The 12,565-nt window shown below is 38.6% G+C and overlaps 1 protein-coding gene across 1 annotated transcript in view; it reads right to left on the bottom strand.

The window, feature by feature from the left end:
- The window catches only part of FOCAD (focadhesin), a 240,939-nt gene extending 232,156 nt beyond the window's left edge, over positions 1 to 8,783 (bottom strand). Inside the window, exon 1 of the mRNA XM_004677690.2 lies at positions 8,735 to 8,783. The gene's annotated coding sequence lies outside the window, so the exon portion shown is untranslated. The remainder of the gene's footprint in view (positions 1 to 8,734) is intronic.
- Between the last annotated feature and the right edge of the window lie 3,782 nt (positions 8,784 to 12,565).

Below are 12,565 nucleotides of genomic sequence, written 5' to 3'. Positions count from 1 at the left end.
ATTACAATTGAGATGAAAAAAAATGTTACAAAAATGATGTAAAAATAAACTATTACATTATATTAAAAAAAGTCAGTGAACACATACAAAAACTCATAGGACTGGTTGCCACTGTTTCCAGCTAAATCTAACAGAGGTGAAAAGTGAGGGCTTTTCCACTTGAATACATCAGAAGTTTTACACAAATGCTTCATTTGACAGCTATTATTTATCATAGCTATGCTCTTAACCTGCTATATAATACTTCTTTAAAAAAAAAAAAAGCATCACTTCTATGTATTTCCCCTAGGAAAAGGTATTTTAAACATGATTACCCAAAAAGGCAACATTAATTGATTTTCTAGCATTAGGATGCTTTTATTTGTAGGATGCTTAATAATCAGACATTCGTTAATGTCACAATTACCCAAGACAGAGCGTTAGTAAGTCATTTCACATTAGCATAAAGAATGCAAGCAGCATATTCAAGAAGTAGAAGAGGACCCTAGAATGAAATACTGATATGCAGCTGACAGAATACAGTGGGTAGAACATCTCAGATAAAGTTAATTTAAGAAATTTATTAAACACAGGAGGTAGAACAGGTAGCTCCTCGAGGATTTTTTTATTTTTCACAAATTTTAAAGCCCATGTATATATAAATAAAAAATTTATATATAGCAGCACCATGGAAATTCTTACCATTTCATGAAAATCACCAAGTAAATGAGCAGCAGTAGCAACCACATAGGCCACCAGCTCCGAATGAAGTCAGTGTTGAAAGACCACTTCTGCCTCTCAGCCCAAATTCAAACACTATGAAATTGCTCCCAACCTGTTTCACCTTCCGACTTAATACCAAGGCCCTGCCAGGCTAGCTCCACTCAAGAGCAAAGCCACAAAAAGAAGGCCTACCTAGCTTAGGTCTCAGGGGTACAACAGTCTGCCCAAGCCCCAACCAACATCCTCAATTCCAAAGGAAATTTAGCACAATAAAGCTGAAAAGTCTGGGGCGGTTCAAAAACTAACCCACTCTTTGTGAGTGGGCAGTCAGGGTATTTCTTCCTGAGTATTTGATCTTAGTGCTTGACACTTCTTGGCTGCGTCCCAAAGTGCAGCATACATTCTTTAAGCTCTATTCACCTCCCATTTCAAAAGTGCAGGAACACAAAAGACATAAAAGCAAGAATCTTTTGTGTCAAATTACTTACTCATTGACAGATCTTTAAGGTAAGCTAAGGAATATGCAGATAAAATACTCTTCAGCAGTTTAAATCATTTACAATGAGTTTTAGTAATGCTTATATAAGGTAAAAAACTGAAGTTTTATACAGGCATGACCATTACCAAGTTAAATAAACATACACACACACACACACAGGGACATAGGGTTAAGTAGAAATGAAAATGAATATACAGAAAAATGTTAAGGTAATTTCCCCTTTACATGTTACTATATTCAATTTTCTTCCTCCAGTGGGTGAATAATTTTTAGGTAAGAGAGATTATTAATTCTCTTCAAATGAAAATTTTTATTATTCTTCATTAAAAAAAGTTGTGATCTTACTCAAAGTCATAGTCTTTTGTCATTGTCTAAAGAGGCATTTCACCACAGCATAAACCAAGATTTAAAAAGTCTCACTTGATCCAATTACACTGCTTATTAAGAGCTATTTAATGAGAAGGTAACACCTTTGAGTTATTAGAAGCAATAATGGTCCTGCAGAGTTCCAAACAAATAAGCTAATAGAATTACCTTTGATTCTAAATTGTTTGTCAGGAGATTAATCCATCTGTCCTTGAAAGTTATGTTCCTCCAGTGTGTTCAACTTCCTCCAATTTCATTGTAATCAAGTATATTAACCTCAGTCAAGAGGTTGAATATTTTTTTTTACAGATTAATTGAAGTGTAATTGATATAGAAAGAAGTGAATATATTTAATGTGTAAACTTGATAAGCCTAGACATACTGCAAACACCACAGTCAAGGTAACAGATGTAGTGTTGTACACTATTTCCAAAGTTTCTTTGCATCCTGTGGTTTTTGTTGTTGTTTTGGTGTGTGTGTAGTAGGGGGAGGGGAAGGGTAAGAAAAGTTAACATGAGATAAACTGTCAAAAAATTTTCAGCTGCACATACTGTACTTTTAACAATAGGCCCTGGATTATACTACAGATCTCTAGAACTTTTTCATGTAGCTAACTGAAACTTTATGAAGGTTAGACTTTTTTTAAAGATTTATTAATTTATGTATACAGCTGGAGTACAAGCCAGAGATGCAGGGGCAGTGAGAGGCTTGACCAGAGACAGAGTGGGGAGCAGATCAACAAAGTACACTGCTGAGGGGAGCAGCCGGTGGGTCAGGAGAGGTCTGCCGCACCATGTGGATCACCTCCAGCCTGGGACTGATCTTGCACTGAAACCGCTGAGGCCAACCTGCAGTGATGCTTCTCAACCCGTTGCGCCACCAGAGAGTGCTAAGGTTAGATATTTTTAACTATTTAGTTTACAGTACAAAAGATTATTTTAATTTTCCAAAAGATTGTTTTAATTTGCCAAGTGCATATAAAATACAATCCCTAGGAAAACAAATTTTTGTCATTAATAGGTAAATTTTTGAGAGGTCTTTATTTTGGCATCTATCAAGGAATAAAGAAACACCTTACTGATATGGTCATATTTGCCTAACAGACCTGAAGGAAAGACTAAGCATTTCAGACAGAAGGAATGGTTAGGGCAACAATCTTGAAGTGAAAGCACAGTTGGCGAGTTTAAGGGAGACCAAGACACCAATTTGATGAGGGAAAACAAGCAAGTTGGGCAACCAGAGGACACAGGGTAAGGAGGGTCACAACATCTGAAACCCTGAATCTATATGGGAGATTTTGGGTATTCTTGACTGAGATGGAATCCTAAAGGGCTTGAGGGAGAGGGATGACATAATCCGACTTCATTTCAAAAAGATCATTCTGGCTTCTATGGAGAATAGAGTGAAAGAGGGCACAGATGGAAAAAAGAAACAACAGATAGAAAGTTATGGCAACAGTCCAGAAGAGAAACCATGGTTCCTTGGGCAAAAGGAGCAATGAAGCAGGTAAAGTCAGACTTTTACATATATCTTGATAAAATTTGCTAACAGATTGGATGTGGATTGTAGGGAGACTGAAAGATGACTCCAAAGTTTCTGGTTTAGAGAAGAAAAAGAACATCACATAATGAAAAACAGGAAACTAAAGGAATCATTAATCTGTTTTTACAACAATGCTGCAATGCATGAAGTCTCCTAAGTCCTTGGGGAACAATCTACTTTTGTGCATGAGAAAAAAAGAAAAGGCTACACGACAGTGTTAAGTGCAGAGTTTATGAATGTCATCTATTTCTAACCTCAAGGCCAACCTTGAACTACACACCAAAAATATTAAGTGTTTTATGCCTAGCTCCAGATGGATATACATTCAAATCAGACTCAATAGCAATGTACCTGTCAGTATCCCTACCCACTTCCCAATTCCTCTAAATCCTCCAAAGGCCCCGTAAGCTCTAGCTAGCCTACATGGCTTAAAATCTTATTGTCTAAAAAAGGAAAGGAATGGATCCCTCTCTGGCAGTGCAGGGGCTTAAATCTGAGCAGATAGCCAGCCACTGCAGCATAAGTTCAATCCCCAACCGGGGAGTTAACCCACATGGTACAGTAGACCTCTGCTCCCCTCAGCAGTATATTTTAATAGATCTGCCTATTCTGCTCCTGACTCTGTGAAAAAGGCAGGCCCTCCCTGGTGGTGCAGCAGGTTAGAGCATAGCACTAAGAAGCTAAAAGCCACTTCAGCATGAGTTCGAATCTCACCCCGGAGGTGACCCACATGGTGTAGCAGACGTCTCCTGACCAGCCCACTGCTCCCCTCAGCTGTGTATTTCAGTACATCTGCCTGTTCTGCTCCCCACTCTTGTCTCTGGATTCACCAGAGGATTCACCAGTCCTCTAGCCCTCAGCACCTCTGGTCTGTACTGCAATTCTGTAAGCATAAATAAATAAATCTTTATTTAAAAACCCATATGGGGAAAAACAAAATAACAAACCAGAAACAACCATCCTTGTGAGTGCCAGTGTTAGAAGGAACAGGAAGAGAATTAGAAGTAATTAAAGGTACAAAGTTCATTATAAGATAAATAAAGACCAGGGATATGATATGCAATGTGATGGCTGGAGCTAACACTGTTGTGTGATATATAGGGAACTTAACTGAAATAAAGCCTAATTCCTCAGCACAGGGAGAAAAAAATGCCTTTTTTCCTTCCTTCTTTTGTTTTTATTGTATCTATATGAGAAGATGGAAGTCAGCTGAACCTACTGCAGTAGTCATATTTCACAATGCATGCCAATGAAATCATTTCATGTGAAACTCCTTATAATTTATCCAATGCCATATGGCTACTTCTCAAAACTGGAAAAAAAATGTCAAGAGTACTACTATTTGTAACTGTTATTCTGTGTGAATGAAAATTCTGTGTGAATGAATATTTCCTCGATTATAGCAACATAAAATACAAAACCAAAATAGAAAAATAAATTTTACACTGAGGAATTTAAGAGATTATCATTTCCATTTAAATAATCCCTAATTGAAAATGTTTACATTCATTACAATGGCCTTGTGGTTCAGAATCACTTCATAATAGAATTTTACTACAAATTAGAATTTTAAATAACTATTTTGATTAACAAACTATCATTCATTTGTAGTTCTCAATAAGTTATTTGAGGAGCAGGCCCAAGAGTTAAAAAAAATTGAAAATTTTCTGCATTTGACTGTTCATTTCCTATATTCACTGTCTCAGCTTTTGTTGCTTTAAACAAAATGCTCTAAACCTTCTGAAAGTGCCTATGAAGTACCTAAAGAGCAGGTATTCTATATAGTTTGTTAGGAAATATGATCCTCTTCTTTGAAAGAAGACACCTGGATGTGGAAAAAGACTGTGGCCCTCAGACCTATAATATGTGGGGAATCACAAAACTACCTTCCAAAAGAAGATAGGAATTTCCTCAGGTAATATCCCAGAATCTGTTCCAAGAGCTTTTCCATAAAATGCAGTAGAGAAACCTAGACCTGAAAAAGACTGCAGTACCAAAAGCCTACCACTCATTCATTCATTCCTTCATTCAAAAAATGAATTTGTAATTTGAATATTTATTAGATGCCTACCTTTATTAGATACTATACTAAGTACTTGGGATACTTAGTATAAGTATCCCACCCTAAGTATCCCACCTTGATTGGAGATTACATTTTTAGAGAAGAGGAAACAATTTTTTTTTAAAGATAGTCCATGATAGAGTCATATTGCTTCAGAAAAACTCACTTTACTCTCAAATCTAACCTCTAACCTACCTTCCTAGTTGCTAAACAATCTTTGCTCCGTCCCATCTTTCTGGACTCACAGCAAGGTCAAGAAGCTTTCTTACCTCCTCAGCCTCTACATTAGGTGTTTTCTCTGCCTCCTCAAGTAATGGAAACTATTCTCCCTTTTGGTGGCCCAATTCACTGAAGGTTAATACTCTTCCTTCCAGCTCCAGCAGAAATATTTTCATACCATTTAGCCCTCTAAGTTTAAGTGCATGTCTCCAAGTATCTCTCATACATACTGATCACTACCATAAGCAACCTAAAACCCGTCTATCTTTGTCTCTCTCTCTACCCTGAAAACCAGAGTTATCTTTAGTCAAGGGCTAGGTGTGTGATTTATCTAACACACCAGTTTCACTGCTCCTAAATATCAACATATCACAACTATTATAGTCATTGATATCCATGGCCAACCCCTACACTCCATCTATACCCTAAATATTAAATTCCAATATAGTACTCTGACTAGAGTATGTCTATCATGAACCTACTTCTCTTATACCTAAATGTACTATATAGTTAACCTCATCCAGACTTCTAATCCCTTGAACTAATTAATCATTTTCTATCAACCTTTCAGCTCTTCCTGAGTTTGGTCACTACCTCTAACCAATCTACACCTCACATCCCATCACTTCAACCACTCTATTGCCAATATTTTGAACTCCCTTGCAGTCCTATCATAGATACAAAACAAAACTCAAATACTAGACTATTCCAAGTATTAATTACCTGTGGTTCTACTGAATTTTGCCACATAAGTCAAACAACCTATGAACTAGTATCAGTGCAAATTAATATCCCTTGCCTATGTGGTAAGACTTCCCCAAATTTCTAGTCATCCTTAATGCCACCTTTTCCTCATCCCACATATTGAACTGGACCTAACTAATCACCTTAATACTACATCTTTAATCCATCCTATTCTCTCAATTCCTAGTGCATAATTTAGAGAAAAAGAAAGAAAAGAAAAACTAATGTTAAAATTAAAAGTCATCTAAATGGGAGAAAAGCTGACAAATATCCCTTGTCCTATTAACTTAGCAATTATCTTCTATCATGTAGAAATAGTACACACACTCTCCATCCAATTTATCACTAATTGTGAATCACAGATTTATATATCATATTTTATTGTACTATTCATCTTTAGATAGTTTAAGAAATAATACACACACATACTTCCTTCACATCTTCTAAAGAAGCATGTACTGCCCACTTGATCAAAATTAAAATTATCACACCAGATTTTTCTTTAAATAAGTTTCTTATACCAAATAAGTAAAATTAGATCAAGTTTTGCTATAAATGCTGACAATATTACTTATTTATACTAATTCCAGATATTTACATTTCTATTGAGTGCTTTTTCCTCAAATTTTAAACCAGAAAAGACTCCACTTAGATTCTTTCCTAGGTTTTTGAATTTCCCCTCAAACTTCCCATCTTGACCTGGTATATTTTTAAAACTAGAAAGGCCTAACAAAAACAGAATTTTGAAGTTTTATTTTCTTAAATTCTCCAAACCTCCAACAGAGATATAAATAAATGAATTTTCCAGCTGGTTTGCAGACACTTTCCAAAAAAAGTATCATGAGATTATGAATATTATGTCAATCAATTTACAGCAACAGACAAACCAAATGACCTACCTGTAGTACCATCAAGCAAACAACAAATGAAAAAGTATCATTACAACTCTATGGAAATTTTTATTCTCAAACTAACAATTTATTTACCTTTCAGTAATCAATTCTCAAGTAGAGGAGGTAATTAACACCTAGTACATTTTTGATTGATTTAAAATGGTAACACAGGCACATTGACAGACATTAATAATGGTAACCACCTAACATTAACTGGGTACACAAATAACCAAAGAAGTTTTAGCTACCACTAATCTATCAAAGCAAGTCAAGTGCTATGAAAATTGCATTCATATCCAATTTTCATTTCATATCTTTAGATGTAACATTTAAAAGCTCTTGATCACTACATTTCAAAATTTAGATGAGTCATAGTGTTTTGTATGCAGGAATTGGATGTGAATCAAAATTATAACTAATGTACTTACTGGCTGGTCAAAAAAGTGATTTTGTGGCCAAATTCAAAAAAATTAAAACATATAATCATAAAATACATCCTGTGTTTTTCAAATGGCTACTTTCCAACTGTTGGCACAGTTCAGTAAACATGTTAAGTGCCTCCCTCTCCTCCCTGAACATCTCAAATGATAGATACTTCTAATTCCACCCCCTTACATTAACAGGTAGATGTCTGAAACCTAGTGTCTTCTATGGTAGAGTCGGCAAGATTCCACCTTAGAAACATCATGGTGTGAGGCATCCTAGAGGTGACAGTAAAGAAAACTGGGAATGAGATTCCAGAAGAGCTCTATCATATGATCTGGAATCATAAGTTAAAGGATCCTATATCTAAATTTAACCTAAATTTGAACCATCAACAACAAAATTCTATCTCAAATCTAAACACTAAAACTAGCAAATAAATAGGAAGAAAAGGCAAGCAATTGAAATTTCTGGTATAAGACTAAGGAACCAACCAAGAAGTTTGTTGAATAAATGACTAATTCTTGGTAGGATAACTTCATTGATTTTAAGAGTTCCAAATTCAGTAACTAAACTGAGGGGTCTGGATGCCATGGCTGAAATTAAAACTCAAAGACTGTTAGATGCAACGACTCCAGCCTTCGCTAGTCCCCGCATTGCTGTTGTAGACATTTCAAAACATACACACATCTATAGAGAGAGACGCTATTCTTCAAATAATTCCCGAAAGTGAGGACAGAACGAGAGAACCAAGAGGATTCATAGCAGGCCCTGCTCACCCATAAGCCTTTGCATTTAAGTGGATAGGATCCGAGTGAATCACTAGGTATGGGACAGTCACTCCGGGCCAGACAGTCACCCCTGGCCATGTCCAGGACAGGAGAGGGGAACAAGTCAGGGGAGAGTTGAATAACTACAACCTGCTGCAGGTAAGTATGCAAGAATCACGGAACCCGCAGAGCCGCATCTAGACACCAAAGTCAGCCCCACTTAGGCACCCCAAGGCTCTCTAACCAGAAGACCTAGTCCCCCAGGAGTTCAAAACCCAGACAGGGTAGGATGAGGGCAATCGGCAGGATCTGATCCATTCCCGGACGCCCCAAGCTGCGACGCGGCCCTGCGGCCACATGCGCCACTGCCCCATCGCCCAGCACAGCCCCAGGCCCGCAAGGACTCAGTCACCCTCCCACAAGTTGAGACAGGCCACAAGCAGGTAAGATCAGGAGGCCTGTGAGCAGCCGGCAGCAGTCCGCAGCCCGCCGCCTACCACCACGCAACGCTTACCTCCCTTCTGCCACAGCTCAGCCCCGCGCCGGCTGCCTGACGTGTCCCGCCCCGCCGTCTCGAACGCCCGGGGGCGGGGTCTGTGAGGAGTGAGCCAATGGCCCGCAGACCGTGAGGGCCTGCCCCGCCTCCTCCAGCTTTGGCCCGCCTTCCCTCGCTGCGCGCAAGCGTGTCCAGTGCCCAGCCCAGCCGCGCACTGCGGCTGGAAGGAGGCGTAGGCGGCAGAGTCCTGCGCCCTAGAGCAGGAAGGACGCGGACTGCTGCTGGCTTTGGGGCTGCGTCGCAGTGTTAGTCCCGCAGAAAGCCGATTAAGAAAATCTGCCTGGAGAGCCACTGCAGCGCTTCCGGGTTGTCTTTTTGGACGTCTGCCCTTATGCAGCTTTACCGATGAAAAGGGGCTTAGTATTTGGAGATTTGTTTTGGGGGTCCGGGGGGAGGGAAGTATTGATGATATTAAGGATACCAAAATTTTAGTGCAAACAGCCAACTTACACCTACGGTCTTCGCCTTGTACTTGCTGCTTGGTTTCTTTACTTGGCCAATACAGAACATTGCAGCTGTAGATGCTACAGTGACACATTCATCCACCTGTTGAATAGTCCAAACAGATCTTTCTAACCTAGGTGTTTCGGCTGGTTTAATATGGAGAACTGATACATGTTAAATGTTATTATTGTTGTTACTGTTTTTGTCTAATGCTTATAATGTGTCCAGTGCGCTTCCTCAGAATCTTCAAAGGAAATTAGTAAGACACCTGGACGAAGAGAACAGAAACTGAAAGAGTCAGCAGTGTTAGAGAAAAAGAGGTTATGATGGTTGTGGATGACTGAAGTGAAGATACAGGACAAAATAATTAAGTCAACTTGCTCTATAAATCCTTACTTATCCAGTATTTTCTAAACCCCCGTGCAACTTTAGAACCATTTAGGGAACTTAATTTAGAAGGTAGTTCCTGGTCCCTAGGATCAGTAAGATTCTGAATTACTCTGTTATGGGGCTTTGACATTGAAATATTCTAAGTTTCCAAAACCTTTTATGTACTTTGATGTACTGACAAGTGACAAGTTCTAGTTCTTATTTGTAGGGAGAATTTGTTCCCCTGTGTGTACTCCATTATCACAGACCATCATTAGTTCTCTCAATAATCAATTATGTATTCATTATATAAGAATTTATATAAATTAATTTTAATTTACTTGGATATTGAATCTGTTATCCTCTGTTATCCTTTGAGAAGGAGTTTTATAGTATTTATAAGTATCTTTTTGATTTTATGAACTCCGATGCTATTTCCCCTTCAGTCATAAAAATTCTGAATGCACCATTTTAATACTTTTTAAAAAGTCTTAGCTTCCCTGTAGATTGATCCAACCTGTGTGGAGGTCCATCAAATTATTAAAATGTATCTACCATATGACCCAGCAAATCCACTCTTAGGAATTTACCCAAAGGACACAAAACATTATATTGAAAGGTAATCTGCACTCCTGTGTTAATTGCAGCACTATTTACAATAGCTATGCTATGGTCACAATAAATGCCCAAAAATAGATGACTGGATCAAAAAGATGTGGTTGGTACATATGCACATGAACTACTACTCAGCACTCAAAAAAGATAAACTCATATGCCATTCATAGCAATATGTTTTCCTTTTTCCTTCTGACTTATTTCACTGAGCATAATCCCTTCCAGTTCCATCCCTGTTGCTACGAGTGGCAGTAGCTTATCTCTTTTGATTGCTGAATAATATTCCATTGTTAATAATATGTCACATCTTCTTGATCCAATTATCTTTTTGGGGGCATTTATGTTGTTTCTGTAACAGTGACAGGTTTCATGGACTCCACCCCCACTCCAGATACTGGAACTAATAATCCCATCAATAACAAGGAGAAGCACTCTGCGACATGAGGGTGGAGCTGAACAGCCAGGTTAGGATAAAACTGGGCATGTGGGCTTTGTGGGGGTCTCTTGGCCTGATGGTTTGCAGCTGGTCATTTGGCTCTCGATAGGTTTTCAGCATGCTGGTGGAATCCAAGTCAGCAGAACTGGTAGGACATTCTAGCTTAACTTGTATTTCTCTCCCTCTTTCCCTGGGCTGTTCCTTTACCTTTCTCCTTGTAAATAAATCCATTATTGAACCTTTTTGAGTGTGTCCATAATACGATTGAATCATAAGCACATGTGTGAGGACCCACAGACAGGCAACCCAATTCACAAAGACATGTTGGCCATTTTCATTTCCTCTCAGAGGAAGTGTCTTCTCAGCTCTCCTGCCCATTTATTTGACTGGATTGCTTACTTTGTTTTTGTTTTGTTTTGTTTTGGTTTTGTGTGAGTTCTTTGTATGTCTTACTGGTAGCAAGGAGTACCAACATTTTCTCCCTATCAGTAGGGTGTATCTTTGTTTTGGCTAATGTTTCTTTTGTTGCACAAAAGCTTTTTAGTTCCATGTAATCCTATCTGTTTCTCTGTTCCTTAACATTCTTTGCTTTGGGGAATGAGTCTTTAAACTATTACAGAGATGAATATCATTTAGTGTTTTACCTATATCTTCTTCTATATATTTTATGGTTTCAAGCCTTCTGTTGAATTCTTTTATCCATTTTGAGTTCATTTTTGTGCACGATGAGTGATAGTGGTCTAGTTTCATTCTTTTGCATGTGGTGGTCCAGTTTTCACAGCACCATTTATTAAACAAACTGTGCTTGTTCCATTGCATGGGACTCCAAACAATTAAAGAGTACATACTCAAAGGGATCTGGCCACTCATGCACACAAAAGCAAATGAAACATAGTAACAGGTCTTTAATAGATTAATGTGGAAAGAGAGGACAGTAAAGAATATCCCTAATCATAGTCTCCCAGAGAAATTTCCAAAATCACCTATCCCCTTTATGGGCAAGTGCCTAACCAAATAGGGTCAGCCGGAAACAGAGTCACAAGGCCAAAATCTTGCCACAAAATAAGGTTACTTCTGGCTTGAAATTGCAAGAAAGGAATATGCCAGGTCCCAAAGAACTAGAACAAAAGGATGAAAAAGAAAAAGGACAATCAAGATAATGCTTGCCAATGTAACTGCCAAGGATAGTCTCCCCAAATGTCTTTCATATACTTGTCTCTTCTCCATGTGTCTCCTCTTTGAGCAGTAGCAGGGTACAAGTTAAAGCCTGAAAAGCAAGAGCCCTCCTTGAGCCCACCAGCCTTCTGGGTTATACATGGCCACCCAGCTCAGCCCCTCCTTTCCAGTAGCTGGTCCAAGGCAGTTGCATGTAAGTGAGGGTGGGAACATGGTCCCTCCCCTAACATTGGGAGCTTTTGTTTCTTTTATTAGCTTTAAAGTCCTGTGTTGGTTCTTTTTTTTTTTTTTTTTTTTTTCACTGATTTAATTTTACCTTGCCAGTTTATACAAGGAAAAACTATGATCCAGTCCTCCTCCTGCAATATACCCACCAGCACAACCCACTCCATGGTTAGACATTTTTTAAACAGGACCCTCCCTGATGGCACAACAGGTTAAAACCTAGTACTGTGAAGCTGTCTATAGCCACTGCAACACAGGTTCAATCTAGCCACTGCAACACAGGTTCAATCCCTCATCAGGGGGGTGATCCACATGGCACAGCAGACCTCTCTCGTCTCTCCCACTGCTCCCCTCAGCAGTATATTTCAGTACATCTGCCTGTTCTGCTCCCCTCTCTGTCTGTGGTGAATCCTCTCACCCCCTATACCTCTGGCCTGTATGCCAGTTCTTGTACACATAAGTAAATAAAACTTAAAAAAAAGTTTTTAAATAATAACAACAAGTTGAAACAGAAATTATGGTCA

The sequence above is a fragment of the Condylura cristata genome, unplaced genomic scaffold (genome assembly GCF_000260355.1).
Source record: "Condylura cristata isolate star-nosed mole 26May11 unplaced genomic scaffold, ConCri1.0 scaffold00006, whole genome shotgun sequence".
NCBI classification, from domain to species: Eukaryota; Metazoa; Chordata; class Mammalia; order Eulipotyphla; family Talpidae; genus Condylura; species Condylura cristata.
This window is presented reverse-complemented; position numbering and strand designations above follow the sequence as displayed.